The following is a 26,532-nucleotide window of genomic DNA, read 5'->3' as shown; positions in this document are numbered from 1 at the left end:
TCTCAGCCTCTCAAGTAGCTGGGATGTCAGGCACCCGCCACCACACTCAAATAATTTTTGTATTTTTAGGAGAGACAAGGTTGCACCATATTGGTCAGGTTGGTCTTGAACTCCTGACCTTAGGTGATCTACCCTCCACAGCCTCCCAAAGTGCTGTGGTGACAGGCATGAGCAACCGCACCTGGCCAAGATACAAATTTTCTTAGCACGTGCTGCCTGTTCACTAATCTACAGACCATCCACAAAAGTCTATCATACATGCATAGCAATGGAAAACCTCAGGAGTTCACAGGTGAGGGAACCAAACAACTTGCCCAAGGCCACCCAGTAAAAAGATCAAAGATCACCAACAACTCTAAAATTTCATGACTCCATTGACCATTTCTTTTCATTGTGGACATCCTTGCCTGTGTGTTACTGTTTACTATTTGCCTTATTTCTTGCCACTGACAGAAGTAATACTGTAGAGAAGATAAGAGACTTGATTTTTTTTTCTCTCTCTCTAGCTCCAGCAGAACCAGTACAAGTTATCAGTTAACAAACTGACAGGAAGTGCCTTTTTGAGCCAATAGCTCTTTGAAAATCATCTGGTCGCTAATATTTGAGCCAGTTGCTTCACCATGAACACAGTTTCTCTGGACAATAAAACTAACGTATTTTTTAATGTATAAAATGGGAAGGATTTGTTAAAATGACCTCTAGCTATAAAATCTTTGCAAATCTGGCCCAAATAATTGAAAGCATAACAATGTGTTAGACATATCATCAGAGGAGGTTTACAAAGCTAAATGGGCAGGATGTCTTAATCTTTGTAATTGAAATAAGCTAGAAAGAACCACTGAATCATGACCAAATAGCTATGGTCCAGTCCAGACCAACCCCAGGGACTTGGCTATCCCACCTAGACTCATGGACTTAAGCTGTCCCATTTGTAAACTGAGGTGTTTAAATAGATAATTTCTAGGGCCTCAATAACACTGATAGAATAGGATCCTCTAACCTAAATGCTTTGCTTTAGATATAGAAAATCAGGCCTGGCGTGGTGGCTTACACCTGTAATCCGAGCATTTTGGGAGGCTAAGACGGGCGGATCACCTGAGGTCAGGAGTTTGAGACCAGCCTGGCCAATGTGGTAAAACCCTGTCTCTACTAAAAATACAAAAATCAGCCAGGCACGGTGACGGGCGCCTATAATCCTAGCTACTCAGGAGGCTGAGGCAGAAGAATTGCTTGAACCTGGGGAGGCGGAGGTTGCAGTGAGCCGAGATCGCGCCACTGCACTCCAGCCTGGACAACAATAGCAAAACTCCGTCTCCAAAAAAAAAGAAAAAAAAGAAAAAAAATCAAAGAAGAGAGAGACTAATTTGCCCCATGCCAGGTTACTATTAAGCCTCCCAACTCCCAATACAGTGCCCTTTCTGCTTCACTACCCTTCTCTCCATTATTTACAATTTGCTTCCAATATTACTGCACTAAGACAGAAAAAGATGAGTTTATGCCAATGGGTCTTACCATTAAATGCCATTCAATACAAACCCTGAAATGATATGGTTCTCCATAAAACTGACTTCATTCAATGACAAGGCTACCACAAATGACGTCAGAGTTGTCACCCAAAATGCCTGGCCTCAACCAATCATTGTCTCTGGTAACAACAAGTCACAGTGTTCATTACTACAGGGGAGTCATTGACTGATGAGGAACAGGATAGATGGAAAACACACAGAGAAAAATATCATCACATCCCTTCTAACCTCCCCCTAAAAAGGCAGTGAATAACCTAATAAGGTTTCTATACAATAGAAAAAAAAAATCCCAGAAGTCTTTCAAAAAATCTTTGAAAATCCCAAGTTTCCAATCCTTTGGCTTTCTCAAAAGTCCTGATCATACAAAAAGATTGGGATGGGACTCTCTCAAGGAACAAATTAGACTCAAATTTTCCCTAAAACTCAAGATGAAAAAATTATTGTCTTATTTCATGGTGGCTCATGTTATCACCAAGTTGTAATGAGACCAAAAAAGCAATTACTCATTCAATGTTGCACATGACCCAAAACTGACATAGTCCACTCTTCAGAATATGATTAAAACAAAAAAGCAAGCACAGAAAGTTCTCCTATGTCCTATTATGCCTTTTATAAATCCTCAGATCACTGCAGGAATTATCTGAAAAGATTACACCAGAAAACAAAGACAGAGTTTGTCCTTTCTTTCAAGATGAGAAGCTCTCATCCTGGGTGGGCAACTGTCTTGAAGGATTTTTTGTCTTGTGAATTTTCAGATGAATAATCACAAACATTCATTCACTCACCCTTTTGGCTAGCAGGCATCACATCCATCCGTTCATGGCTGACAGCAAATCAGAGAAGGGATCGAAGCCCTCACCATTGCCGAAATGTTTTGTTCGGAAACTGGAATTGTCAACAAAAGCTTCTGGGACACTGCAACACAAAAATATTTTTTTACACATAACTAAGATGTAACTTCTAAAACCACCACTTCCTTACACTTGAAAACAGCAAGACATAGATTCTTGAGGTAGGGGAAAACACCGTTCAAGCCAGGGTATGTCAATACATCAAGTGTGATGCTGTCAAATATGAACCGGAAATACTGTTTTGAAAGATACATTTACTAATCACTTCAACACATACACCGAAAAGTTGTTATTTATTATGGGCTTTGTACCAAGTATTTTAAATATTTTAGCATATGAAAATACCACTTCCCATTATCAAGTGTTCAGGTAACAATAAACTGTTTTAACTAAAATATTACACAGATAAATGTACCATTCCCTATTAAGTTGTGATCTTTATCGAAGAACAAAATAAAGTAAACAAAAAAATTAAATAATTTTAAATTATTTTAGAAATACTAATAGTAATAATGAACGTTAAAACTAGTAGGAAAGGTAATCATCATTCTTTTTTTCTCCAAAATAATTCTGTTTTATTCTAAAAATGATTATGGATTACATAAGGAGCAATACTCATGAGATGTTTCCATCAAGAAAGCACGTATTGTGCGATGGTCAGGGCTCAAAAGTTGAGAAGCCTGAGTTCTGGACCCAGTATGGTCTTTAATCGCTAGTGTGGCCCCAGGACAGTCATTTATCATCTCCAGATTCCAGTCTCTTCACCTGTAGGGTCAGGGCATTAACCAATGTTCTTCAAGTTCCTTCCACCTCTAAGCTTCTGTCTTTCTGAAAGAAGTATATCTCTTCTAATTACTTTAAACTACTAACTTCTCCTTTAAGTGTACTGATTAAATAGAGGTTTTTGGTTTTTATTTTGTTTTTATCATGATTCACTCTTATGCTGACCTGCCATCAACACCGAAGATGTTCTGTGACCAGAGAGTTTTTCAAGCGCTTAGAATGCTAACCCTGGCACCAGTACCTAACCCTATTGAGCCAGCACCCCCTGTGGCTGGCAGCATCCCCTGGGTGCCCAGGAAAGGCTTCCACTCTTCTCCAACGAGCACAGCTCTAAGTCCTGTAGAAATCTGTCCAGATGTCTTCTAGATTGATGCTTCTCAAACTTCTGCGCATAAGCATCTTTTGGAGAGCATTTCAAAATACAGATTCCTGGGACCCATCCCCGAAGGCTCTGATTCACTAGATCTGGAGTGGGCCTGAGATTCTGCATTTCTAGAAAACTACCAGGAGATGCTGATACTACCAATCATGGACCACATTTCGAGTCAAATGGCGAAGTCCTGTTCTCCAAGCCTCCAAGCAGCTTTGAGATCCAAGAAGTACTTCCAAGGCTCAGACATGCTCCCTAAAGCCATGAGGTCTATGTCATATAGCAAAAAAAGGAAAAAAAAGAAAAGAAAAGAAAAGAAAACAAAAGAAAAGAAAAGAAAAGGGCTGAAATTGTTTACCATCTTTAGGATAAAATTTAAATTTCTTTCCATGGCCTGAGGGCCCTACATAATCTGGTCACTTCCTACTTCTCTGACCCTACCTTAACTACCAACCCAATCCCAAACAATAACCAATGTAGATACAGTGGCCTTCCTTTTGTTTCAAGCAAGGCAAGTGTCTTCCCGTCTCAGGGCTGGTGGACTTGCTACCTCAGCTTCCCGAGACGCCGTGAGCCCATTCCTTACACAGCTGGCCCCTTCTCAGTACTGGATCTTAGGGACAAAGGCCACTTCAAAAAGCTTGTCTTGCCTACCTACTTACATTAGGTTCCAAGTTACTCCCAATCATATCATCCCATGTGCTTACTTCAGAGCTTTTGCCATGATCTATTTACTCACTTGTCTTCCCCACTAGAATGTAAGCTCAATCAGATAAAAGAACTTTTTTTTGGTTCCTCGCAATACTCCAAAATTTCAGATCAACACCCGGCTCATAGCAGGTACTCCATACGTATCTTTTGAGTGAGTAAATGAATCAACAATTGAAAGAAGTAACTTTTCGGCACTCTCTAAAAATACAATTGCCATTTGTTGAAAACTCATTTTGTACTGGGTATTAAGTCTTTTACAACCGTTATTTCATTCTATTCTTACAACAAAGTTCTCAGCAGATATTATTAAACTCAATATGCAGATAAGACAACTGAGGCACAGGGAGTTTTAGTAGCCTGACTCTATAAAGCTTGTGCTCATGGGAACTCTATATTTTCCAGCCAATACCCTAATACAAAAGTCCTGAGTTTTTGTGATATACCCTTCTGACTCAGGCTTGCTCAATGAATTTTGGCATTACCTGACCATACTGGTACTACCAATCATGGGCCACATTTTGGAACAGGCAGGTAATGCAAATGAGCGAAGGAGGCCAAGTGTAAGGTAATAGGGAGAGGGAACGAACATAGCAAGCTGAGAAATCCTCACTTTATCAGCTTCAAGGGGGAAGCCACTGGACTTCCCCCTCCAATTACTGCCACATGGGAACATACCCTCAAGAGCCTCAAGAGCTTTCAATTCGACAAACAAAGGAAGTAATCTAGATTTCTATTTAGTAAAATTTCAGAATCTTTCAAAGATGACAGCTAACTTTTTAAATAAGTTATATTTAAACAAAACAAGTTGCAATCCCTGTAGCAAAGGATGGATGAGGTCACTCACTGTCTCCAGTTTGAGGATTCCAGAGTGATTCAGAAGCACAGAGAAACAGTACAGGTGACACAGAAAAGCACCAGTAGGTGTCTGGGCAGATAAGAGCTTTCCAGAAGAATTCATTATCTTGAGGTTTTGGAAGGAATTGGAAGATTGGGCGGAAAACGCATTTCACAGGTCGGAATATCATACTCAAAGGCTTCGGGGTGGGGAGTAGGCAAGTCAACAGCAAAGATAGCCATGAGGAGAGAGCTAGTGGAGGTTTCCTGTGGGAGTTTCGTTTTCATTCGGACTGGAGGAGTAGCAGTTTTCTAGCTAATACATAAATCGGTTAAACAATATGCTATGTGGCTGGATGCGGTGGCTCACACCTGTAATCCCAGCACTTTGGAAAGCCGAGGTGGGCGGATCACGAGGTCAGGAGATCGAGACCACACTGGTCAACATGGTGAAACCCCACCTCTACTAAAATTACAAAAATTAGCTGGGTGTGGTGACGCCAGCTACTAGAGAGGCTGAGGCAGGAGAATCGCTTGAACCAGGGAGTCGGAAGTTGCAGTGAGCCAAGATTGCGCCACTGCACTACAGCCTGGTGACAGAGCAAGACTCTGTCAAGAAAAAACAACAACAACAAAAAAAAACAATGCTGTATGTGTATGGTCATTAGTGCTGTCTGTTTTATTTGACTTCTAATATTTTAAAGTAACCAGGCATATCTAAAAATAAAGGGTGAATCATCAATGTGGTGTGTGGAAGTGTGTGTGTGTGTGTGTGTGTGTGTGTGTGCATGTTGTTAAGAATTAGATATAGGACTGAATTCCATCTTCATGGAACCCCATAGCTAACTAAAATACTTAACTGTTCTGAACTCTAGACAAAAAAGAAATACAGCAATTGAAATTTTTAAAAATACCAGAAGATAGATACCCAAATAAATTATCCTTTCCACAGTGCAGAGGCAAAAACAAAAAAGAAAAGAAAAAAATGACAGAAACCCCCACCTGCCTACGTAGAATTGTATAACTAGAAAAACTATCTTTTAAAGCTGAGGGTAAAATAGGAGTTTTTTCAAACAAACAGAAGTTTATCACCTCTCTTTAAGGACATTCTAAAAGACTTATTTCAGACCAAAAGGAAACGATTTCCGGAAGAAAGTTGTTTGATTTAAGAAGGGAGGGAATAGCGAACTTAGGAATTAGAGTAAGTGAAAAGTAAATGCACTAATAAACAATGCGCAAGTCTCAAACACTTTTAAAAAATGTAGCAGTACCCCTACTTGCTTTGTACCCCAGCTCACATATTTACACTGTAGCAATATCAATCACCAAGGCCATGGACTGCAAATGTGAGTGTGCAGGGGGGCACCAGCCTGAAGCCCAAGTTCCTGCCCTCCATAGTCCAGAGATTCTTAAACAAGTTCCAGGAATCTGCTGTTCTACCAGATACCCCAGGTAACTCTGATAAAGATCTGAAGAACACTGCATTGCTCTCTGACTACTTTAGGGGAAGGAATTATTCAGTGAACCCCCAGGGGATCATCCCTGGGAGGCTCCAGCTGAGAACACTATCAAACCTTTGTTCTTTTCCACTTCACTACAGCCCCAGAAGTACCTTGGCCCAGGAGGTCAGCAGTAACCCTGCCTCAACCCTGCTAATCAAGAGCGGCAATAAATTAAAAGCCCATTAAAATATTTTAGCGAAAAGCCTAGAAGTGCTGAAACATTAATTGTGCCATATTCAATCTGTTTTCCTAGAGAGTTGAAAAGCCAGATTACCATCTTGGGGGTCATTAGAAAGAATGAAGCTTTCTCCCTATTCAATTTACATATTTAAAAATGCATGCGTTCTGGCAGTGGCTACTAAGTCCTTTCCAATGCTTTTCAAGTCCTGTGGCTACTCCAAATGCCACAGTCTAGCCATGGAGAGAGAAGCGTGGAATGCCACCCGGGCCTGCCTTGTTTTTGTAAAGCAAAGGAACCCAAATCCCAGGGTCTGTGGTTGCAAAACAGCTCCAGGAAAACAGGTAGAGGCAGCAACAAAACAACAAGTGATGTTTTCTTGTTTTGTTCTCCCCTGTTTATTTTTCCCTGAAGCAATCCCTGCTCAGTACAAAAGTCTGCAGGGAGCTGGAAAGAGCAGCTGTGGTTCCCTGAGGCCGGGACCTAGCAATCAAGTTGTTTACCAAACACTGCCAGGCACCAGGAAAACAACAACAGTACAGACAGCATTTGCATCTATTTTTCAAAAACAACCTCCAAAAGTCTGCCCTGGAACTTGCCTGCATAGCTGAGAGAAGAGTTTAAAAATTAAAGGAATGAACTGTACTGGGTATTGGCCTCCACGGCCTAAATGTAATCAAGTATTCCATTTCTACTGAAGAATGTCTACCCTAAAAAGAGAGGATTGAGGCACTGCAGAATTTCAAGCGGTGGATTGATATGGACAACATGCTCATCACGGGCATTTCTGAGCATGCCAACAAAGGCCCTCTCAGTAAAATGACATCATATGCTGAGCCTCCAGCAACTCACAGACATCTTGACCAAGCACCAGAATCTCCAGGGGTGTTTGTGAAACACAGATTGCTGGGCCTCTCCTCCAGTTTTGCATTCTGTAGGTCCAAGATGGGGCCTGAGAATTTCCAGCAAGTTCCCAGGTGATACTGATGCTACTGATCCAGGCACCATCCTTTGAGAACCAGTGCTTTAAAGCTAGATGCTCTGTACCCACCCTGAAGATCTAGGAAGGAATTCATTTCCCACCTTGACCTCTCCCACGGGTTACTGGTTGAGTTATGGCAGTTACCTCGCATAGCTGTTTCCAGAACAAAATGCATTGGATGGTTTCCATCTGCTTCTCCAGAGGCTCCACCCACTATCCCCCACCCAGCTCTGTGTCCTGGAAGGCTGCTCTCTGTCCAGCCAGCCAATGGGAGTTCTCATCTCAGGAGGCCAGAGAAGATGGGGTATTCATTTCTCTGGTTCTGAGTCTCTCTGACCAGTGGCAACCCTGCCAGGCAGCTCTCTCCACACAACTTCTCTCTCTGGGTTCTTTCAGCCCTCCTCTGCCTCCCCTGGTCCACTTAAGGCCTAGGAGAATTAAAAGCCATCTATTTCAATCATCAGGGACCCTGATACAAAAGTCAAATTCAATGTGTTGCCCACGGGATCTCCCTTGGTTTGAGAATGCTAAATGGCAATTTTATACACACACGTAATATACATATGTATATATACACACGTATAAACATGCACAAGTGTACATACGTGCATAGGAACATACACACATACAGATACATACATCTTCATTGCTGTATGTTTTTAAATGCAGCTAAATCAGATTGGCCAGAAAACCTGGGAGTCCCCTGGCCAGGGCCACTTCATGGAGTTTGCATGGATGTTTCCGCGGGTCCCACGTGCCACAGCAAGAGTTAGCCCGCTCTGTCTAATCTGTTACACAACCTTATAAAAAGTGCATTTGTGAGAGCTTCAATCCTTCTCTAATTTACAAACTTAGTTTCCTTTGTTGCAAATGGCACCAAAATAGAAAGGGAACAGAAGTGGGTGGAGCGGGCTCCATCACCAACTCCTGTGAGTAACTTTTTGACAATGCTGAACCCAGTTCAAAAAAGCACATTAGCTGCAAAAAAAGGTATGTGTTTGTCAGCTCATAAATAAAATGCCAATCCACCTTGATTCATAGGCTAGGAAAAGAAGAACAAATAACACTTCTGTTTTTAAAATAATAATAATAACTCAAACATACCCTAAATAAGCATCTGTCTTCAGCACTAGGTTCTAATACAGTTGTGGTAAAAACGTCACCAGATTTAACCAAATGCTTCACTACACAAACCTCCATGATTTGGGCAAGCCCATTTAACTGACTTTGTTTCAGTGAAGTTCCCTAAAACTAACCAATCACTATGCCTTTTATTAATCTTCCACTAGTAAGATTTCTTTCAGTTCACCAGAGGACTTACTGGTATCTATGCTCAAAAACAAATTTTTAAGTAAACCCGCTGGATTAATTAGAACACATGGGGAATTACGTAAGTACTTTTGTAGCTCTGAGGCTCAACCTGAAACCCTTTTTGGTTTATTTATTTATTGCTCTCTTTTTCACTAACAATCTCCTGAATATTCCGCTTGAAACTCGCAGGCTAGTGAGATTTTTCCTGTGGCATCTGTCTGCTCCATTCCCCCTTCTATGTCCAAACTCTGCTGTAGAGAACAACTGACCTAACTGATCACTTCCCCTCTTCCGGGATGAGACAGACCATCATCCTGCCCCCTTTAGAACACTCCAGAATCTCCCTTCTGTGTTGAAGAAACTCCACTCCTCCTTTCCCTGGGCGTTAGTGCTCACCTCTCTCCACCACCTTCCACTACCATCATCTGGATGAATGGAGAGACTTGCCTTTTACCCTTAAAGACGTCTCCTCTCTCCTTTTCCAGAAGCCGCTAGTTCCACATCTCTCAACTTCAGGCAAATAAAAAAGAAAGAGTTGGCCTCTCTTCAATTCCTGTTACAGCCAACTTGCTCCTCTGCCAACAGCCCACCTCGCCTGTCACCTACCCTCAAGGAAAGTACCATCGCCTTCCTCCACCGTGATTCCAAGATCCATGGAAACCTTTCTACTCATAGTCACATGTAAGGGAATCACTGCTTCCTGCCCAGCCAACTGGCAGTTACTTCTAAATGTCAAAGATGGCTAGGCACCGTGCCTCACACCTGTAATCCCAGCACTTTGGGAGGCTGAGATGGGCAGATTACCTGAGATCAGGAATTCAAGACCAGTCTGGCCAACATGGTGAAACCCTGTCTCTACTAAAAATACAAAAATTAGCCAGGCATGGTGGCAGGTGCCTGTAATCCCAGCTATTCAGGAGGCTGAAGTGGGAGAACTGCCTGAACACGAGAGGCAGAGGTTCTAGTGAGCTGAGATCAAGTCTCTGCAGCCTGGGTGACAGAGTGAGACTCAAAAAAAAAAGAAAAAAAAAAGAGTATAATTGGATGGTTTATAGCACAAAGGACAAATGCTTGAGGGATGGATACTCCTGACATGATTATGATGCACCATGCACCACCTGCCTTGTACGGAAATACTTCATGCATCCTCTAATATATACACACCTACTATGTACCCATAAAAATGAAAAAATAAAAATGTGAAAAAATAAACTAAATAAATAATTTTTTAAAAAACAAAGAAAATACTCATTGGAACATTTCAGATTTGGGACTTTCAGGTTTGGGATACTCAACCATTAAGTATACATAATGCAAATATTCCAATATCCAAAACAAAAAAAAAATTCAGAAATCTCAAACACTTCCCAGTCCCAGGCATTTCAGATAAGGAATACTCAGCCTGCATATGGTTCACAATTTCTGTCTAGATCCCTGCAGTGTGGTCACTTCTGTCAACCTCAGTAGCCATAAAGATGGCACTTCCAACAGCCTAGCCAAGGCTTACATCAGGCCCGATAAGGATAAAGCACTCAAAAAAAAAAAAAAAAAAAAAAAAAAATTTTGTTGAATGAGTGAATATATGCCTGTTTTATCTTAACTTCCTTAATCCTAAAAGTTTCCAGTCCACTCAAGAAGCGGCACAGCACAGGAGCTACGATCATGAGTTGCTAAATGGACTGCCTGGGTTCAACCCTAGCTCTGCCCCTTATTAGCTGTGACCTTGATCAGGTTCCTCCACATCTGAAAATTGGGTTAATATTTGACCTTACACAGTAAAGGCTTAATAAGTGCTGGTTAACAGCCACTACTTCCTCTACATCTGAGGGCATGGTTGAAACATGGATCTCGCCATCCCTTAGAACTGTTCTACTTCTAAAACTCTGAATTCTCAAATTCTCCCCTGACTAATAACCTCCCATGGAGCTGGGTCATTTCTCCTGAACTTGCTCCTGGACTACACTGAGACATGCCACTAACCACCTTGAATCCATTGCTCCTCCCAGTGCACAAAATCCACCTTCCCGTTTCTGAACTCAGTGTCTTTTACATTATCTAAGACTCACATCGTGGCACCCCGTGCCCTGAAAACTCCAGTATCCCTCAAGATGGCCTTGTCTTTTCTACTGACTTCTGTTCGAGCTCTTTGGTTTCTTTACCAGAGTGAGATCAGTGAGGCAGGGTCTGTGATTTGCAAGTTATATCCTGGATGGTGGCACGACAGTGCCTGGGACACAGAAGGTTGGGGGTGTGACGCTCATCTGGAAGGCTCTTTTGGGGAGCCAGGAAGAGTCCCCAGAAGCCCACCTGGCACCCTATCTATAACAAGTTGCTCTTTAAGAATCATGGGAACTCCAGGATCATTTTCACAAAGACCTTCCATTCATGGTTCAATTAAATGGCAGAAAACACAAACCTTCCCTTCCCACTGGCAAACTGGGTCTAGCTAACTGAGCAGGGCTCACACAAGGCAGGTCTCCTGCTAGCAAGGCAAGTGGCGGCCCTGTCCCCAAGGCCCAGGGGAGCCTCTGCAGCTCCCTGGAAGGACGGTCAAGTGAACAGAGAGCTGGCTGCCATCTGGGTTCTTTATAAGGCTTTTGTGGTAAACATGTTTACTTTCTTTTGATTGGCTGGGCTTATCAAGTATTTTGTTTTGAGTCTTGCTCTATAAACATGTTTACTTTGAGGGGAGAGCTTTTTTGATAGCTAGCACTTGTTTTTCACACTTTTAAATTCAAAACATATTTTTCACAGCCTGTGGTAAACAACTCAAGGTGGTAAACAAATTATATTATTTTCATCTTCACACTAGAAAGGTGATCCCTATGTATCTATTCAAAGGCTTGAACTGGTTTGCCGGTAACCAAGGCTCTCTACTGGATAAGAACAAGAATTATATTCATAGTGATGATGTTACTAAAAGGAAAACATTACAATGGCAAATCCTGCAGTTTCAAACCTAGGCCTCAGTTTCCCCAGTGGGAACATTCTAGAAGAAGCCATCCATAACAACAGCAGGGGTAGTCTTGTTAATTGATGACATCCATATTTTCCATGAAAAATTAAGGTTATGTAACCGGCATACATAACAGCTAATACGGAAGGAAAAATCAAATAATGTTTCAAAGAATGAAGAAATCAACTAGGTCACAACACTAAGTGCAATTCTTTTGAGATCTGTTTTCTGTGATGATTTTTGCCTGCTTTACAATTAGAAAAAAAAAACAAGTAGTAGCCTCTAATGTAAAACTGAAAAGCCTTTCGTTATTGGAAAAGGAGGAAAATAACAAGAGAGTTAAGAGAAGAAAAAAAAGGAACATATCTCTTGAGAGAAAACCAATGGTCCTTGAAGTAGGATTTAAAAGTGCTGTTTACATAGAGGCATCAGAAGAGCCCCTCTGTGGAGGTAAGTGTGAAGTCCCACAGCAGTGGAGCCAAATCTGTCTTCTAGAGAGTTCTCTTGGTCTCCATGTCCCAACTAGAAACAAAAGCCATCTTACCACAGGCCTTTGCAGTTAGTTACAAGTTACTTAAAGGAATAAAAATACAGGCCAAATTATTTGATAAAATAAATAATATCCCCAGCCCCCAAATCATCTTCCTAAGCTTATGCCCAAGTTAAGTTAAAAAACAAACAGAATTTCAACATGATGAAACCCCATCTCTACTAAAAATACAAAAAAATAGCTGGGCATGGTAGCACACACCTGTAATCTCAGATACTCGGGAGGCTGAGACAGGAGAATCACTTGAACCCAGGAGGCAGAGGTTGCAGTGAACCAAGATAGTGCCATTGCACTCCAGCCTGAGCAACAGAACAAGACTCTGTCTCAAAAAACAAACAAACAAACAAACAAACAAAAATGAATTAAGGTTGTAGCACCAAACTATGGTAAACCTCCTCAGTGACTCGATGTTATTATTTCATCAGATATGGTACTGTAGGGAGGGGAGAATGGCAGAAGACACAGAAAGCCTGTATGGAGCCTCATCCATCATTCAGGCTGGACCATGCACAGAACGTATAGGCATCAGAGTACAAACATACTAAGTAGCCTTGTTTTCCAAGGTTATAACATGCTCTGGGGACACACTGCATTAGGAGGTCAGGAGAAGGAGCCAAGGGCATTTGGAGGCAGCCACTCTTCCTGACTTTCAGATTCTCTCCTATCAAGGAAGAAGACCAAAATAAATAATTTCCAGGTAGTTTTAGCAGAAGGGCAACAAGGCCCAGGGGGTGAGTACACATCACAAATTCCCAGGAAGACCAACGCCGTTCCAGCTTTGCTAACAACTGTTTGAGATGTTTCGCAAGTCAGTGAGCTTCTCGGAACCTGAGTTTCCCTTCCTATAAAATGAAGGCATTTGAATCCCATCTTTTTGAACAGTACTATGTCATAATTTTATGCCTCAAATTGACAAAACCACTTTGGGGGATAACCAAGAATTCCAGGCTACATCATCCAATCAATACAATACTTGGAGCACTTTCAAAAAACCCACCAAGGAACCAAAGCTACCACAACTTAAAAGGAGCAGAAATGAAATTTCAAATTAATACGATGTTGGCCAGTGACTAGTCATCAAGCATACTTCAGCATTTAGTTGTCTGAACAGACAGGTGACTCAGCGGGGAATGGGTTACCCAGCCAGCCACGCTCATCTGACCCACTGCCTCAAAGTAATTTTTCCTCAGTCTTCAAAACCAAGAAAGTAAATGACTAATGAAATGACTGAAGAATAACTTCCAGACAATTCTTACAACATTAAAAAATAAAACTAAACTTCAGCACAACAGTAAGTAGATAAGAAGAAAACAAGCCGGTTCAGAGCTGTCCAACATCTGATGGCCACAGTTCCTTCTGACAAAGGAAACATGCACATTCCAGGGTGTGGAATGATGCGGTCTGGAAATGTCTCGAGGGGCCACGAAAAGAGCTGATGATCAGGACAATGTCATCAAGAAAAGTGTCACGGAGCCCAAGTGGTGACATTTCTGTTGCAAATATGAGAAAGGAAAGGAACACACTGGTCCTTCCTCCTGGTGTTCAGTGCGGCCATAGGACTTTTGGATATCCTCCTGGGTACATCCAGTTCTAAGACCAACTAACATGTGTGAAGCCTGTGCTGCACTGCACATGAGGTCCTCTGCCCATAGCATTTCCATCCACCCTCTTAGTAAGCCTTGTAACAGTGGCAAGAGTAAATACTATTATCTTTCAGATAAAGGAACCAAGGCTGGTGAAGGGAAGTCCTTTACCTGAGACCACAGTTACTGACAGAGCCACATCTTTCTGAAACCCAGGCCTCGTCCCTTAACCACCACTGAACACTACTGAGTAACATTTTTCCAACAGCTCAAACAGGAAAAGTGTTTGGAAGGGTTCCCAAAATAAAGCCAAACTGGGAATACAGAGTTATAATTCTACTCAAAACTCCACATTGACTCCCACTGTCTAAATCCCTTGGCTTCTTACTTGAAGTCAGCCAAATCCAGGAAGCAGAAAAGCAAGGAGCCAAGTCACCCTTGGTAGTGCAACCTGGAAATGACACGGGACATCTCCCCCAAGAAAGGAGACAGGGAGGGGGTTTATGATAGCATACAAGGCATGCACTCAGTCCTCCTATTAGACTGTAGAAGAGGTATGCCTTTTTTTTTTTTTTTTTGAGATGGAGTCTCACTCCGTCACCCAGGCTAGAGTGCAGTGGCGCCATCTTGGCTCACTGCAACCTCCGCCTCCCCTCCCAGGTTCAAGCGATTCTCCTGCCTCAGCCTCCAGAGTAGCTGGGATTACAGGCACATGCCGCTACGCCAGGCTAAATTTTTGTATTTTTAGTAGAAAAAGGGTTTCACTGTGTCAGCCAGGATGGTTTCGATCTCCTGACCTCATCATCTGCCTGCCTGAGCTTCCCAAAGTGCTGGGATTACAGGTGTGAGCCACTGCGCCCAGCCCTGAGGAGGGATGCTTTCTATTCCTCTCTCTGTCTCCCTTCGATTCTCCCATTTTCTTCTGAATCACAACTGTGGGCATGGTCCCCCTTCCTCTCCTACTTATTCCTCTCCACGAATGTCACCTGTCTAAAGTCTAAAGGATGAGATTATCACTTCCACCCGGAAGCCTCTCAAATGAAATTAAATCAAACATTTATTGCACTGTGGTACACATGCATTGGGTGAGGTGGGGGATACCCAGGCACAGTCTGCCTCTCAGGGCGAGAAGTTAAATAACAATGTGCGATTTAAATAACATTTCAAGACAACAATAAGAGCCTTGTCACAGGGAGTACATGATTAATTGCCAGATGAATTCTGCAGACAATAATTGCTGCAAAGTTCAAAAGAAGGGAGCAATCACTTCCAACAAATATATCCCAAGTTGCAAACTCTCCACTGTGGAGAGTCCTAGTTCGTGGTTGGCTTCGGCGGAGTGTTGGGAATTGGCTGCCTGGCATCCGATCCTGGCCGTGCGACTCGTGGTCCAACCCTGTTTAAGCTTTCTGGGCCTCCATTTCATCAGCTGCAAAAAAAAAGGTAATGATACTTCCTATATCATGGAGTGGTTTGAAGATTAAGTGGGATAATTCATGTAAACCTTGAAACAGGGAAAGTGGTGGTCTTACGTCTCCTGTCTCCATGGCCATGTATCTACCATTTGAATCCGCACACTCTCCCTACACTGGCTCCCCCTCCTCACCTTCCTGTGTTCGCCAAAGCCCCAGGTTTTCTTTCCCAACTAGCTGGTAACTTTTCCAATTAAGGGGTTCCATAGTGTCCTTCCCCCAGTACCAACCAGCTACCATGTCTGCCCTTGACTTAGGCTCGGTGCTGGCTCTTGGGTCCAGATTTCCACCTGCATTTCTAACATCCTAGGACAAGAGCAGAAAGCTGAACATCAGGGCACCTGGGTTCAGCTCCCAACATTGCCATAGAGTAGCCTTGTAATTCTGCACAAATTACAGTTTCTCTAAACCTCCATTTCTGCTTCTATAAAATGTGGCTAATGAAAGTCCCTACCTCCAAGCATTGCTGGGATTAAGTTATCCAATTGGAGAGCACTGTGCTCAATGCCTAGCCAACCAGCAAGGGCTACACACCTGAGAGCGGCTGTTCTCATCTTTGCTTGGACCACACAACTAACTCAACAACAGTGTCCCCAACTGCTCTCTCCTCTCTCAAATGTGCGACTTGCTGCCAGTCCTTCATGATACCAGATTTGGGTCAGCAAACCATAGAACTTAATTATGCCCCAGTTTTCTTTAATGCCCACTGATCTAATTTTACATCAAAGTTTCATAAATAGAAACAGGTACTCTCATGCACAGCCAGGCCCAGGGTAAACTGACACCGCCTTTCCAGTGGGGTGGTGACTGGCTTCAACAAGACTTAGAATCCCTTCCAAAGAGTAAGGACTGAACAGGAATGCATGCTTTTAACAAAACAGTAATCACTGGGGTAAATTCAACTACAAGGTCACAAAGGAATACATCATAGTATTATCTAGTATATGAAAACAGAAAAATAAATGTCAGTTAAAAACTATTTCTGATTCATATGATAATGAAATACTATGCAACCATTAAAAAGTATTGTAAAAAGAAACAAGGGCATAGAAGGAAACGTGATTCCCAAATCATACCTGCTTACCAAATGTCTATTGAATGATATGTTGTGAAACTGCCTTTTTTTTTTTGAGATGGAGTCTCGCTCGGTCATCCAGGCTGGTGTGCAGCGGCACAATCTCGACTCACTGCAAGCTCCACCTCCCGGGTTCACGCCATTCTCCTGCCTCAGCCTCCCGAGTAGCTGGGACTACAGGCGCCCGTCACCTCACCCAGCTAATTTTTTTTTAATTTTTAGTAGAGACGAGGTTTCACTGTGTTAGCCAGGATGGTCTTGATCTCCTGACCTCGTGATCCGCCTGCCCTGGCCTCCAAAGTACTGGTATTACAGGCGTGAGCCACCGCGCCCAGCCCAAAACTGCTTCTTTTTAAAGTTGTTTGAGTACTTACTGTGTGCCAGCTGCCACAAATGAGCACATTACATACACTAGGCTACTGCAAAATCCAATGAAGTGTTATTATCCCCATTTTACAGACAGAAAATGGAGACAGAGGGAAATGAAATAACTTGTCCAAATACACACAACTAGTAAATGGATTTAAACCCCTCTTATTCCAAAGCCCTTGCTCTTTTCTAATGAGTGCTGCTGCCTATAAACTTATTAGTATATTTATGGCTATATTAAGTATATTTCTATAGGGGGAAAAAGGACTAGAAAAGCAGACAAAAATACTAGATGTAATTATTTTTAGGGGGTGGCACTATAGATAATGTTTATTCTAGCTTTGATTCAGTTTTTAGATTCTTTACATTTATCATAAATCATTTTTGTAATAAAGGGAGGAAATTTGGGGGATGAAGCATTTTTCCGTTCTAAAAGCTCAAATAGCAGCCACCATCTCTCCTCTCCCCCTCACTGTGACAGAAGCAGATGCTGGACAGGCGCTGGGCTTGTGAGGGAAGGCAGTGCCTACCCAGTGGTTAGAGGTCCAGGTGCTGGAGTCACATGGCCTGGGTGCAGACCCCCAAGAAGCTCCGGGGAAGTTGCTCGGGCCTCTGTGAGTTAGAAATAGGCAGGTATGTACAGGGCTTGGATCAGGGTTAACAGATCCTGAGTGCTCTGTAATATTAGTGATACTTACTGTTTTACAAGTGACATCTTCACCATACTCAATATGTTTTATAGCCTCTCTCTGCAGAGGGGACCAAAACATCATTAAGGCAATGTGTCCCAATATCTTTTAACCAATTAACATAATAGATCCTACAACCACCCCTCTCTGGCCCCCAACCTCCCAAGGGCTTAGGGCTGTCAAAGCAACAACTTAGGTCTGCACAGTGATACCTGCCTTGGAATTCTGGCTCTGACCCTGGCTGGCTCTGAAATCTTGTGAATGTCACTGAACTTCCTTGCCTCAGTTTCCTCACAAGATGGAGAGGGCAACAGCTCATAGCTGACAGGATTGTGGTAAGGACAAAAGTGGAAAATGTATGTGTGACACTAAGCCCACTGGGACTTCTCAATAAACTTGATTCATGGTGACTACTTCAACATTTTCTTTTTTTTTTTTTTTTTGAGACGGAGTCTCGCTCTCACCTAGGCTGGAGTGCAGTGGCGCAATCTTGGTTCACTGCAAGCTCCACCTCCTGGGTTCATGCCATTCTCCTGCCTCAGCCTCCCGCCTAGCTGGACCACAGGCGCCCGTCACCACGCCCGGCTAATTTTTTGTATTTTTAGTACAGACGGGGTTTCACCGTGTTAGCCAGGATGGTCTCCATCTCCTGACCTCATGATCCACCCACCTCGGCCTCCCAAAGTGCTGGGATTACAGGCGTGAGCCACCACGCCCGGCCTACTTCAACATTTTCTGATACAGCTCCACTCTCCATATGGATTTCACCAATCAGTATGGGTTTCTTCCTTGTAATAGTTTTCCTGCTGTCATTTTTCCAAATTTAAGCATTGTATTTAATAGAGAATAGAGATGATGCATGCCCTTATACAGACTCTGATACTGTATGCTCCCATATTAGTCGGCCAGGGCTGCTGTAACCAAGTACGAGGGACTGGGTAGCTTGAACAACAGGCATTCATTAATATTTGCTCACGACTCTAGAAGCTGAATATCCAAGATCAAGGTATCCACAGGGTGGGATTCTCCTGAGGCCTCTCTTTTTGGCCATCTTCCCTCTGTGTCATCACACAGTCTTCCCGAATCTCCTCTTCCTATTAGAATACCAGTCACGCTGGATTTGGGCTCACCCTAATGATGTCATTTTTAATTTAATTATCTCTTTAAAGGAGGCTGAGGCAGGAGAATCACTTGAACCCGGGAGGCGCGGGTTGTAGTGAGCTGAGACTGCGCTACTGCACTCCAGCCTGGACAACAGAGCAAGACTCTGTCTCAAAAAATAAATAAATAAAAAGAATCAGGCCATGCACAGTGGCTCACACCTGTAATCCCAGCACTTTGGGAGGCTGAGGAGGGTGTATCACCTGACCAGCCTGGCCCACATGGTAAAACCCCGTCTCTACTAAAAATACAAAAAATTAGCCAGGTGTGGTGGTACCTGCCTATAATCCCAGCTACTCGGGAGGCTGAGGCAGGAGAATCGCTTGAACCCAGGAGGTGGAGATTGTAGAGAGCTGAGATCACACCACTGCACTCCAGCCTGGGCAACAGAGTGAGACTCTGTCTCTAAAAAAAAAACAAAAATCAGTTGACCTTGGGCCTTGGGCAATCTGAGCCAGCCCAGTTACTTCAGAAAATGAAAGCACACAGGTGCAGCACAATGGAAGGGCTTCCCCCTAGACACTTATGTGTACTGTCCTCCCAGTGCTGTAGTGAGCTCCTTGCTTTTCCCAGCCCCCAAACCTGCAGAGGGGGCCGATGCCTACCAACTGCAACGTTCAACTAAGCTCTGTCCAATCGAGTCAGCAGACCCAGCCATTGCTCATATTTACGTTTGTAAAAAATCAGGATGGAAAGTGTTCATTCCTGGCATGAACTCCCCAATCTGGGCTCATAAACATAAATCAAAGCTGAAGGTCATTTTTAAAAAATCAGTACATACCTCATTAAAACAATTTTTTTTTAAAAATTGAGTTTCTTGAACCACGGCCTATAATTTACAAAGTGCAAATGTCTGAGATACGTGTGCTAAATTTAAAGAAACAACTATTATTAAACACCCCATTATGTAAGGCAGTGAAATATATTTGCACTCTGTATATCCGTTATAATATTTCAACTGAGCCTCACAATGTTTGGCAGTTCTTTCCTTCGGTGATAATAAAAGGCTTTTCTTTCCATTAAATATCTAAATTAAGTCAAATAGTGTATGTTAAATAAGCCCATAAGTCCTTTTGTATGATGCAATGAAGTCTTGAAATGCTTATCTACTGAGCACTCTGGCTTAAAGGCTGGTGGTTTATGTCCCCTGCAGAGCCCCGGGACCCTGCTGGCTTGGCCAGACTGTGAAAATAAGCTTCAAATGACCAAACGCAACTGCAACTTTAAAAGTAGGAACCAGACCAGACACAACAAACCACACAGTGTAGTCAGCCTCACTTGTCATAATTCATGTGTGTGGAATTCAACTGTAAAAGCATTCACAGAGTGCTAAATTTCCTCCATTGGGGCATTCCATGTGGAATGTCAGATTTTGAAAAGCTGCTGATAAGCCACTCCTGATTACAAGTCTACGAGTTGTAGAATTAATTTAAAAAAAAATATTTATCCCAATCCCAAAACATCTCTGTCTGTGCCATTCAATCCTAAACAATGTAGGCAAGTGCCAATATTTTTAAATACCCAGGCCATAAAAATATGCACTCAATTGGTGGCCCTGTATTAACACTGACTTCCTTTTTTTGGTTTTCTTTTAGCTCTGTGTCTACATTATTCTCCATTTTGATGGCCTACATAATGATCACTTATAGCAATCCTTTTTTGAAAAAGAATCTCATCATGGTTCAATGACTTAAAAATATAATTCTTACAGATTTTTAAAAGAGAAACTTGAATGGATAAATATATTCATGTGTAGATTTCGAAGCCATGCATGTATATATAGAGGTAAACACATGAAAATGTAATAATCCAATTAGCACATCTTTTTTGGAAACTAAATTAATCTTAACAAAACTGGCCTAAGCCTCAGGTAGGAGTTGAGGGAACTGCTGGTGATGACAATGACAATAATAGTTGCCATTTAGTCAACATTTACTTTGTGCCAAGTGCAGAGTTCAGCCCTTGACATAGATTTTCCCATTTGGCTTCTCACAACAAAGCTCTGATGTAGGAATGCATCTTTATACAGGAGAAAACCGCGGCTCAGAGATCGGAAGTCACCTGCTCAAGGTCACGTAGTAATTAAGTGGAGGAACCAGGGGTTGAACCTGGTTCACATTGTGCTATATTGCCTCCCAGTGGTGCCTTACAGACAGGCTATAGGGCCTGGCAAAGGGTAGGGTAATATACCTGGCCCCTAAATGACCTCTTATCTTGGCTAGGGACAGGCAGCACAGCCTAGGCCCCATCTCAGGAAAAGATTTAAGAGTAGACACACCCAGTAAGCAAGGTAAAAAGCCAGAGCCATATCCCACCTCTCTTGCAGACACAGAGGAAGAAATCCCCAAGCAAAAATGAACTCCTAACCTTCCTCCACCTATTACCTTATTGCCTTGTTACCAAAAGCACCATATGCATGTTCCTGAAGAGTCTATTTTTCTCCTGTCACGACATACTTTAGTACATATTTAAGAGAGAAAAGCAATAGTAGTCGTCTTCTTTCTACAGTGCAATCCAACTTTTCCTGGATGACAAAAGATGGATAAAGGGATGAGAGAAGCAAAGGTGCTGGACTACCCATTTGTGAATGCCACTTCATACAACAGCTGGTCACTACCCGGTAGAGTAGAAAGAGAACAGAAAGGGAGTCAACCAACTTGGATTCTCGGTTCCATTCTGTCCCACATCCTGGTACCGTCATCTCTTCCCACACACAGTAATGAGGGAGGAAACATCATCTCCACCCCTGTGTTTATTTCAGACTTTCTGTGACTCTGAGAGCTTCCTTTGGGTTCATAGAACCAGCATGCCAGCCCTACAGCTCAAGCACTAATGCCTAACAGCCAGGAAACGATATCCTCAGGAGTTAAACTGAGCATCTCCTTACACGGCGAGCACACAGGAGGATCCCTGAGACACCAGTAAGGTCAGTTTTAGGGGAACGTGAAAATAGCCTGCTCCAGTAACACTTACCAGGCATTCCCAACGCCCCGTGCTCCCAGCCTGGCCCATACCTCTTTCCTCAACTACAGATGTGTGTACCTATCTGCCTCTACAGACTGTCCTCTGGAATGTCTAGACCTCTCAGACTCAACATGTCCAGAGCTTGATTCTCCCTCTCAAGCAGGCTCTATCCACATGATTTTCCCTCTCAGGCAGGCTCTGACCACATCCTTCCCCAACACAGCTTGTCCTCCCCATCTCAGTCCCTGGCAACTACATGTTTCTCATCACACTCAGGCCGATCATCTTTGAGTCAATACTGACTCGTGTCTTTCTCTTAAATTCTACATCTATTCCATTAGGAAATCCCATGGAGTCTGCCTTCAAAACAGATATAAAAAGCTACTACTGCTCTCCTTCATTACCAACTTCCTGGTCACAGCCATCATCATCTCCCCCCAAGCTTCCTAATAGGTCTCCCTGCTCCTTTTCTTACCCCACCCATAGTCTATTCTCAACACAGCAGCAAAAGGGAACCTTTTAAAACTTACACCAGATCAATACCTCCACCTCTGGCACCAGAACTGTGTGAAAGTTGATTATACAAAAGGGGTCATGGTGTAGCATGTGTGAAAGTTCATGATGTGGAACAGGTCATTCTTTGTCACACCCCAACTGAATCAGTGTCTGAGGGCCTGGAGGATAAAGGCACTCAGCGCATATAGCATTGCTCCAAGAATGTAATTTTCTGCAAGCCCAGCTGCTGAAACTGCCTGCTGTACCCATAAGACCAGGTTTACATAATGGCTGCTGAGATGACCTGCCACAACTCTTAAGGCTAGCTTTACCTATCACCGCCACTCACTGTTCAGAGCCTGCCAGCTCCACTAAGCTTCCTCTCTTGCCAGTGAGCTTTCTTTCCATTTCTAATAGACCTATGTCTACTAAAATCCCCAAACTTTCCTCCAGTGGCTCTGTGCATATGCCTCGAACTGCAATTCTGTGATTCTCAAATAAAATAATGAATTTAGACACTTATCTCTGTATTTTTTGACTTTGACAAAGGCCAAGTCCTTTAATGGTATGGCCCCCATTGGCTCTCAGGCCCCATCTCCCACCACACTCCCCCAGTCCACTCCTCTTGGCCACAGCAGCCTCCTGACTGCCCTTCGATTATGCGTGACCTGCCCCCAACCACAGAGTCTTTGATTAACTGTTCCCTCTGCCTGGAATGCTCTACAAGTCTAACTCCTTTACCTCCTTCAAGTCCTTGCTCAAACAGCACCTCTAAAAAGAACTACCTGGTGTCACAATCAAAAGCACAGCTCACTCTCACTCCACAGAACTGCCAACCTCATTCCCCGGTTTTTCCTCTCCTGCACACCCCTTCTAACCTCCTAACTCATCTACTTATTATGTCTGTCTATCCCCATCCTTTCTCTCCCCAGAATGAGTGCCCATAAGGCCAGGATCTTTGTCTGTTTTGTTCATTGATTTATCCCACATGCCTGGAACAGTGTCATGTACAAAACAGGCACTTGGTAAATATCTGTTGACTGAACAATTGAACAGATGAATGAATTCAGGAGTGGACATTCTATGAAGGCTCTCCCCCCTGTTGGGAAGGGTATGTTCTCTTCACCTTTTTTCTCCTCCTTCATACAAGTTGAAAAAACAGACCTGTCTAAACTCAGCAAATAGCCAGCACGTACACCACAGTTCCGTGACCTGCACATGGAGCCGACCCAGGTGAGCAGCTCAATACTCTCGCCCACTAGGCCCAGTCACAACCTCAGAATTCATCTCACTCACACCACGCCCAATAAGGGACTGAAACATCCTTTATCGTTCCTCTTCCAACATTCCTTTCCACTCACTAACAAGACACCCAGCCCTAAGACAAGAAAAACAGTCAAAGGTGCAAAACCTATTATTAAATAAAAACTAATTAGACTCACAGCAGGCAACCTCAAAAGAAAAATACTAAAACTACCATTTTTTATAGAAGTCAAAATTTTAATTAAACAGCATAAAGACAGTCAGGCTATCTGCTTTCAAGTTTAACTCCAAAAGTTTAGTTTGTGAATTTTACAAGAGACTTCCATTCTCTTCGGTACAAACTGACATTTCTAGACCCTCTCATAACCATATCAGGCCTTTCTATTGAATATGTAACCATGGCTTTAGTTTTCATGCCATCTATCCCATACCCTCTGCATCTAACCAGAATGCCTCACACATGTGGTATGGAAAGCTTCTATGTGGACCAGTATCTCCATTCTTTCTGAATCTTAAGCTCACAGTTCCAATGCCATTTTATTTCTGCTTGTTGTTTTCCACTAAGATGTGATTAAATTTAAAAGAAATGTTCAACTAAATGGTATACGCATTTCCCTTTGATCAAAATTTACACAGAAAAAAAAAAACTGCATATTTATACAGCTGAGCTCGCCGCAAGTCACTGGAATCACGCTTGCAGGGTAACAGTCATTTTCAAGCTTTTATTAGTTACTATAATGATCGGAGACAGGGGTCATCAAAATGCCTTTACCAGAGCCAATCTAACATTACTACAAAGTCCCATAGTGAAATTAAAGAGGTCTAGGGAGGGAGGGGGAGGAGAAAGGGAGACTTTCGTGCTGTGTGACTACAGAAGAGAAAAAAAAGTAACTCAATGTAACACTGTGAAGAAAACAGCACTTAACATAAGTTATATCTAGCTCACCTTTACTGGTTCAACACAAGCAAAAACACTACTGCTACCAGGGTAGTAAGACCAGGGAGAGATTACTAAGGAAAGTTGCTAAAACAAAACAAAAAACAAAAACCGTCATCTTTTTAAGGAAGGAACAGGGGTCAGAATACGCTCTGTCTCTGACATTTCGAAATGATTTTGTTTGCAGCCAGGAGGATGGGTTAGAATAATGGCCAGTGTCGTTCATCTGAGATTCCGTAACACATTTTGTTTAATCAAATGTTCATTAAATACGAACTTATAAAAGAGAGTGACAACTAAATACAGTGCATGATCCTGGATTGGATTCTGGACTGGGCAAAACAACAGCTACAGAAGAGATCAGAGACTCTGACAACATCGTGTCACAGTCTTCTACCAATGCTAAACCTCCCGATTGATTGATGTACTGCAGTTACGTAAAATAACGGCCTTGTTAGGAAATATACGCTGAAGTATTTTATGGTAAAGGTGCTTGAGGTTTCAAACTTACTGTCAAAGGATTTAGGAAAAGCATATGCAAACGTGTGTGTATGCGCACATGTGTGTGTATCTGAGAGTATGAGAAGGAGGGACAGAAAAAGAATGATAAACCATTGGAGCCAAGTGTAATCAATTGGTAAATCTGGCTAAAAGGCATAGGGAATTCTTGCATTATTCTTGCAACTATCTGTGTTAAGTTTGCAATTATACCAAAAGGAAAATGAGCTCATACTTTGTATCCTAATCTCATTCCTAAAATATCTTATCTTGGTTATTTTCTAGAAAATGAAATATACTAACCAGAATAAGACTCATTCTGCTGTAAGCCGGGTGCAGTGGCTCACACCTGTAATCCCAGCACTTTGGGAGGCCGAGGAGTGGATCTCCTGAGGTCAGGAGTTCAAGATCAGTCTGACCAACATGGTGAAACCCCGTCTGTACTAAAAATACAAAAATTAGCTGAGTGTGGTGGTAAGCACCTGCAATCCCAGCTACTTGGGAGGCTGAGGCAGGAGAATCGCTTGAACTCGGGAGGCAAAGGTTACAGAGGTCATATCACTGCACTCCAGCCTGGGCGACAGAGCAAGACTCTGTGAGAGGAGAAGGGAGGGGAGCGGATGGGAGGGGAGGGGAGGGGAGGGGAGGAGACTCATTCTTCCTTTCATTCATTCACTTAGCCAATCGACACATACGCCATATATGAAGCACCTACCCAGTGCCAAGTGTGTGTCTCACCTGTCAGAGCTGACTGTATGTGCTTTGTCTTTCACCCCCTGTGAATTTTAAATAGCTACATAATTGGTAGGAGAAAAACATGGCTTTCCAATTTGGAAATGATGTCAGCCACATTAGTTGGTCCTGAGAAAACAACCCATACTTTAATACAAAGTTCTAAAAAAGTCAGAAAAGAGGATTAAAATATTATGCCTTACTGTTGCTAAAAATATTAACCTACACCAAAGGTGATCTATCAAAAAAAAATACATGTGGCTATGCAAAACACAGATGATAATCACAACATATCTGCAAGTCCAAGTCCATACAGATTCACAGCATTGAAGAGACGGCAATAACCAAATGCTTTCAAATGATGGAAACACTGTCTAGTCATGTGTGACATGACTTAAATAAGTAACAATGCAAGAATGTATTTGTCTAACCATTGCCCAGGGGTTTCTTGGATTTAGCAGCCAAACTGGCAACAGGGATTATATTATCAAGTAGTATTCTATACCACTTTATTAACTGTCAGAGAAATGTCTATTATAATAATTGTCAGTGGAATGATGTTTATTTTACTACCAACACAGAAACTTGACCAATCAACTTGAGATTTTTGGTCCAGTCCTTCCCAGAAATGGCCGGCATTCCATGAACACTGAACTGATATCACTTCTTTCTCCTTTATCCTCAGTATAATATTCATACCAGAGAGAAGATAAAACACTTTTATTGAATACTGGCTCAGC

The 26,532-nt window shown here is 42.6% G+C and overlaps 1 protein-coding gene across 8 annotated transcripts in view; it reads right to left on the bottom strand.

Annotated features, from left to right (window-relative positions):
• Positions 1-26,532, bottom strand: part of FOXP1 (forkhead box P1) — a 628,854-nt gene that overhangs the window by 536,395 nt on the left and 65,927 nt on the right. For all 8 annotated transcript variants that reach the window (XM_038002507.2, XM_007984973.3, XM_007984975.3 and 5 more), the window contains one exon: positions 2,312-2,441. The gene's annotated coding sequence lies outside the window, so the exon portion shown is untranslated. The remainder of the gene's footprint in view (positions 1-2,311; positions 2,442-26,532) is intronic.

Source organism: Chlorocebus sabaeus, chromosome 22 (genome assembly GCF_047675955.1).
Source record: "Chlorocebus sabaeus isolate Y175 chromosome 22, mChlSab1.0.hap1, whole genome shotgun sequence".
Lineage (NCBI taxonomy): Eukaryota > Metazoa > Chordata > Mammalia > Primates > Cercopithecidae > Chlorocebus > Chlorocebus sabaeus.
The sequence above is the reverse complement of the archived record's forward strand: the minus strand, read 5'-3'. Positions and strand labels throughout refer to the sequence as shown.